This window comes from Pongo abelii, chromosome 4 (genome assembly GCF_028885655.2).
Source record: "Pongo abelii isolate AG06213 chromosome 4, NHGRI_mPonAbe1-v2.0_pri, whole genome shotgun sequence".
Taxonomy (NCBI): domain Eukaryota; kingdom Metazoa; phylum Chordata; class Mammalia; order Primates; family Hominidae; genus Pongo; species Pongo abelii.
In genome coordinates this window covers 141,210,993-141,216,063 of record NC_071989.2, presented here as the reverse complement: position 1 = coordinate 141,216,063, position 5,071 = coordinate 141,210,993, and the positions used below count along the sequence as shown (strand labels likewise).

The following is a 5,071-nucleotide window of genomic DNA, read 5'->3' as shown; positions in this document are numbered from 1 at the left end:
GAGTGCAATGGTGCAGTCTTGGCTTACTGCAGCCTCCACCTCCTGGTTTCAAGCGATTCTCCTGCCTCAGCCTAAGTAGCTGGGATTACAGGAACCCGCCCCCACGCCCGGCTAATTTTTGAATTTTTAGTAGAGACGGGGTTTCATCATGTTGGCCAGGCTGGTCTTGGACTCCTGACCTCAGGTGATCCTCCCGCCTTGGCCTCCCAAAGTGCTGGGATTACAGGTGTGAGCCACAGCGCCCGGCCAAGATTCTTAATTTTAATGATTAGTAGACTAATTTACACACAATGGTAATTTTTTAAAAGTCATGTGATCTGCAGGCACATTAACATCTGAACATGTGGCCCACAAATAAACCTGAGATCACCTGGCTTGCAAGATACCTTTAGGTCTATGGGCAGAAGGTGCTCTGAATTAGTAATTTAGTGCAAGAGTACTTGAGCTTGCTTTCTGCATTTGTAGACACATGCTTAAAACATCAGAGTGGTTAGAACCCTTAGAAGCCATCTCTTGCTTTGTATGTGAAGACCTTGAGCAAGAATGGGCCAATGTCAGGCCGGGTGTGGTGGCTCACGCCTGTACTTCCACCACTCTGAGTTGGGTGGATTGCTTGAGGCCAGGAGTTCAAGACCAGCCTGGTTAACATGGCAAAATCCCATCTCTGCTAAAAATACAAAAATTAGCCAGGTGTGGTGGCACGTGCCTGTAATCCTGGCTTCTTGGGAGGCTGAGGCACAAGAATCACTTGAACCCAGGAGGCGGAAGTTGTAGTGAGCTGAGATCATGCCACTGCACCAGGCCGGGCAACAGAGTGAGACTCTGTCTCCAAAAAAAATAAAGAATAGGCCAATGTCAATGACAACTCTTAAGTGTGTGTGTGTGTGTGTGTGTGTGTGTATATATGCGTGTATACATATATATATTTGTGTGTGTGTGTGTGTGTATATATTGCTTGAATTGAATTGCTTGAACCCAAGAGGCGGTTTCAGTGAGCTGAGATCGCACCACTGCACTCCAGCTTGGGCAACAAGAGCAAAACTCCATCTAAAAAAAAAAATAAGTGTAGGCCCTGCACGGTGGCTCATACCTGTAATCCTAGCACTTTGGGAGACCGAGGTGGGCAGATCATGAGGTCAGGAACTCAAGACCAGCCTGGCCAACATGGTGAAACCCCGTCTCTACTAAAAATACAAAAAAATTAACTGGGCATGGTGGCGGGCACATGTCATCCCAGCTACTCCAGAGGCTGAGGGAGGAGAATCGCTTGAACCTGGGAGGGAGAGGCTGCAGTGAGCCGAGACCGCGCCACTGCACTCCAGCCTGGGCAACAGGGTGAGACTCTCTCAAAAAAAAAAAAAAAAAAAAAAAGTGTAAATTCAGTTATCTTTAGTATAGTCACAAGATTAAAAAAATTTTTTTTTAATAGGGACAGCGTCTCATTATGTTGCCCAGGCTGGTCTCAAACTCCTGTGCTCAAGCAGTCTTCATGCCTCAGCCTCCCAAAGTGCTGGGATTTCAGGCTTGAGCCACCACACCCAGCCTAGTCACAAGATTTTATAATTATCCCACTATCTAGAAATGGGGCCTAGAGATGAAGATTTCTGTCATCACCCAAAGAGGCCTCGTACCATTTAATAGTCACTTCTCATCCCTTCTTTCTCTGTGGATTTGCCCATTCTGGACATTTCATACACATGGAATAATACGTGGGGTTTTGTCTGTTTTCTTTCACTTAGCATAATGTTCTCGAGGTCCACACGTTGTAGTACATGTCAGCACTTCATTTCTTTTTATGGCTGAATAATATTCCATTGTATAGATACACCAGATTTTATTTATTCATTAATCTGTTGGTGGCCATTTAGGTTGTTTCCACTTTTTGGCTATTATGAATCATGCTGATATAAACATACGTACAGGTTTTGACATGAACATATGTTTTCAGTTCTCTTGGGTATAGACCAAAGAGCGGAATTGCTGGGTCATATGGTAACTTTCTGTTTAATCATTTGGTGAACTAAGAAACAGTTTTCCAAGTCAGTTGTATCATTTTACACTCCCAGCAGCAGTGCGTGAGGGTTCCTTCATATCCTCCTCAATACTTACTATTTGACTTTTTGTCTTATAGCCATTCTAGTGGGTATGAAGTGGTACCTAATTGTGCTTTTGAGTTGAATTTGAGGTTGAGCACCTTTTTAGTGCTTATTGGCTATTTGTAGATCTTCTTGCGAGAAATTCAAATTCTTCCTGTTCAAATCCTTAGTCTATTTTTAAAAATTGAATTGTTTGTCTTTTTATTTGGTGCATTGTAAGCTGTTAAGCATACTAAGGTAAATCTAATTTAGGGAAAGCATTCACTATTTCAGGAAAACCAGAGAGTTGCAGTTTGGCTTTATTATTATTATTATTATTATTATTATTATTATTGTTATTATTATTATTATTATTATTGAGACGGAGTTTCACTCTTGTTGCCCAGGCTGGAGTGCAATGGTGAGATCTTGGCTCACCGCAACCTCCGCCTCCTGGTTTCAAGTGATTCTTCTGCCTCAGCCTCCTGAGTAGCTGGGATTATAGGCATGCACCACCATGCCCAGCTAATTTTGTATTTTTAGTAGCGACGGGGTTTCTCCATGTGGGTCAGGCTGGTCTCAAACTCCTGACCTCAGGTGATCCGCCCACCTCGGCCTCCCAAAGTGCTGGGATTATAGGCATGAGCCACTGTGCCCAGTCTATTTTTAATCCTTTTCAGGCACTTATAAAGTTTTCGAAAAGAACGCTTGTTCACAGAATAACTATAAACTAGGACCTACCACCATCACTAATAAAGGTTATTAATCCAATCCTGAGAACCAAGAAAGAGGATCTAGGCCGGGCACGGTGGGTCATGCCTGTAATCCCAGCACTTTGGGAGGCTGAGGTGGGTGGATCACCTGAGGTCAGGAGTTCGAGACCAACCTGGCCAACATAGTGAAAACCCGTCTCCACTAAAAATACTAAAATTAGCCTGGTGTGGTGGTGCATGCCTGTAATCTCAGCTACTCAGGAAGCTGAGGCGGGAGAATCACTTGAACCCGGGAGGCAAAGGTTACAGTGAGCTGAGATTGCGCCACCGTACTCCAACCTGGGTGACAAGAGTGAAACTCTGCCAAAAAAAAAAAAAAAGAATGGGGTCCAACTGAACTCTCTTGAAAGTCCTTGCTTCCATTCATGGCAGCACCTCCCTAGACCTCTCATTGCTGTGCCCAAGTGAGTGACCAAAGCAATCTGCTCTGAAAAGAAAGCAGCCTTTTAGGGTATGGCAAGTCGCATCTTTCTGTCAAAACCACCAAGAGGAGAGAGTGATATAGGAAGTGTGGTGACCTGAAGGAAATGACTGGCCCAGGGTCTAATGTTTTTTTAAAAGTTGGTTCAAGGAGGGTAAATCACTTGAGGTCAGGAGTTTGGGACCAACATGGTGAAACCTTGTCTCTACAAAAAGTACAAAAAATTAGCCGGGCATGGTGACTCATGCCTGTAATCCCAGCCACTTGGAAGCCTGAGGCAGGAGAATCACTTGAATCCAGTAAGCGGAGGTTGCAGTGAGTTGAGATTGCGCCACTGCACTCCAGCCTGGGCAACGGGGCAAGACTCTGTCTCAAAAAAAAAAAAAAAAAAAAAGTTGGTTCCCAGTGTTACAGTTCTTAGTCTAGCAGGCTTTCTGGTTTTTGCCAGAAAGCCCCAAAAAAGTTAAACAAAAAAGTGAGTTCCCCAAGTGAGGGCTGACAATGAGTCTGCTCATGGACAGAGCCATCAGGCCCTGGTTGATGCCAGGGCAGAGAGGGGTTGTCAGCAATGGCTCTCGGTGGAAGGAGTACTGCTGATTTCCTTTCTGGCTCCTAGGACATGTGTTCACTGCCTCTTACCTTAAGTATGGGCCAACTGGTATATGAACACTCAATAATTGCTTGCTAATTAAATAAATCATTTTATTCATTTTAATCACTTCCCTAGGAGGGCCATTTGGTGCCTTAAATGCTGTTTGCATGGACTCTCCCACTCCCATACCCCCCACCAACACACATAACGGGGCCTGGAGGCCAAGGCCATTCTTGGCATGTTGCTATCAACTGTGAACTCACAGAACAGAGGAATGACACAGCTGTTCACATGAAGTCAAGTCTCCCATATTCATTTATTCAACAAACTCTGAGATTACTTCTGAGCCTGGTACTGCCAGGCATAGTCCTTTCCGTCAAAGCACTCACTATAGGTCTAGTGAGGCAGACAGACAACTAAATGACCACATACTCTACAATGTAGTATTATGTAGGGCCAGGAACAACGAACTCTACCTGGGGATATCGAAGAAGGCTTCACTGATGAGGTGATACTTGGCTCAGGGGTCATATAACTCAGCATCATGATGGGTTCTTATCAGGGACATTTGCTAGTGGGGAAAGGAAGAAAAAAGGAAACTTCAGGACACACCCAGTCCCCTGTTGGGGTTAACTGTGGGATGGAAGCCTATGTCTCCTCCCTGGCCTGACTTCAGCTTAGTCTTTTTGTCTATGCTGTCAAGCAAAGAAAAGGTAGAATCAAGGTCAACCCTCCTTAGTACAGCAAGAGGAAAAAGCAACCAATCTCCACATTTTCTTGCCTTTGTTTTGTTTATCAAGGGAAATCTTGTTCTCATTTTTATGGCAAATGTTTATGACTTTGAACCAGGAACTTGCCTGCCTTGTATTTCTCTTGCACTGCTTTATCCTGTTTCCTGAGTTGCTAGTTTTGAGATTGTATAAGCGTTGTTAGAGGATTTCCAGCAACATCAAAGGGCAGAGAGACTGCCTCCCCTGAACCCTGGGGCAGCTATGGAAATCTCTCTTGCCCTCTTTGCTAGTAGTTGCTTTTCCCAGGGAAAGGGCAGCTCTCAACACCCAAATCTCAACAGGCTGGATTTTCCTCTTGCCTGGCAGTATGAAAAAGGTGTCTTGGCTCCACATTAGAAACTTCTTCGTTTTAAACAATAGCAAGCAGCTCTGCCTGACTCATTCAAAAAAGGAATGTATTGGGAGGAGATCTAGTGGTT

The 5,071-nt window shown here is 44.5% G+C and overlaps 1 pseudogene; it reads left to right on the top strand.

Moving 5' to 3' along the window:
- Positions 1-3,672: 3,672 nt before the first annotated feature.
- LOC112133597 (U7 small nuclear RNA) lies at positions 3,673-3,726 on the top strand (annotated as a pseudogene).
- Positions 3,727-5,071: the final 1,345 nt, after the last annotated feature.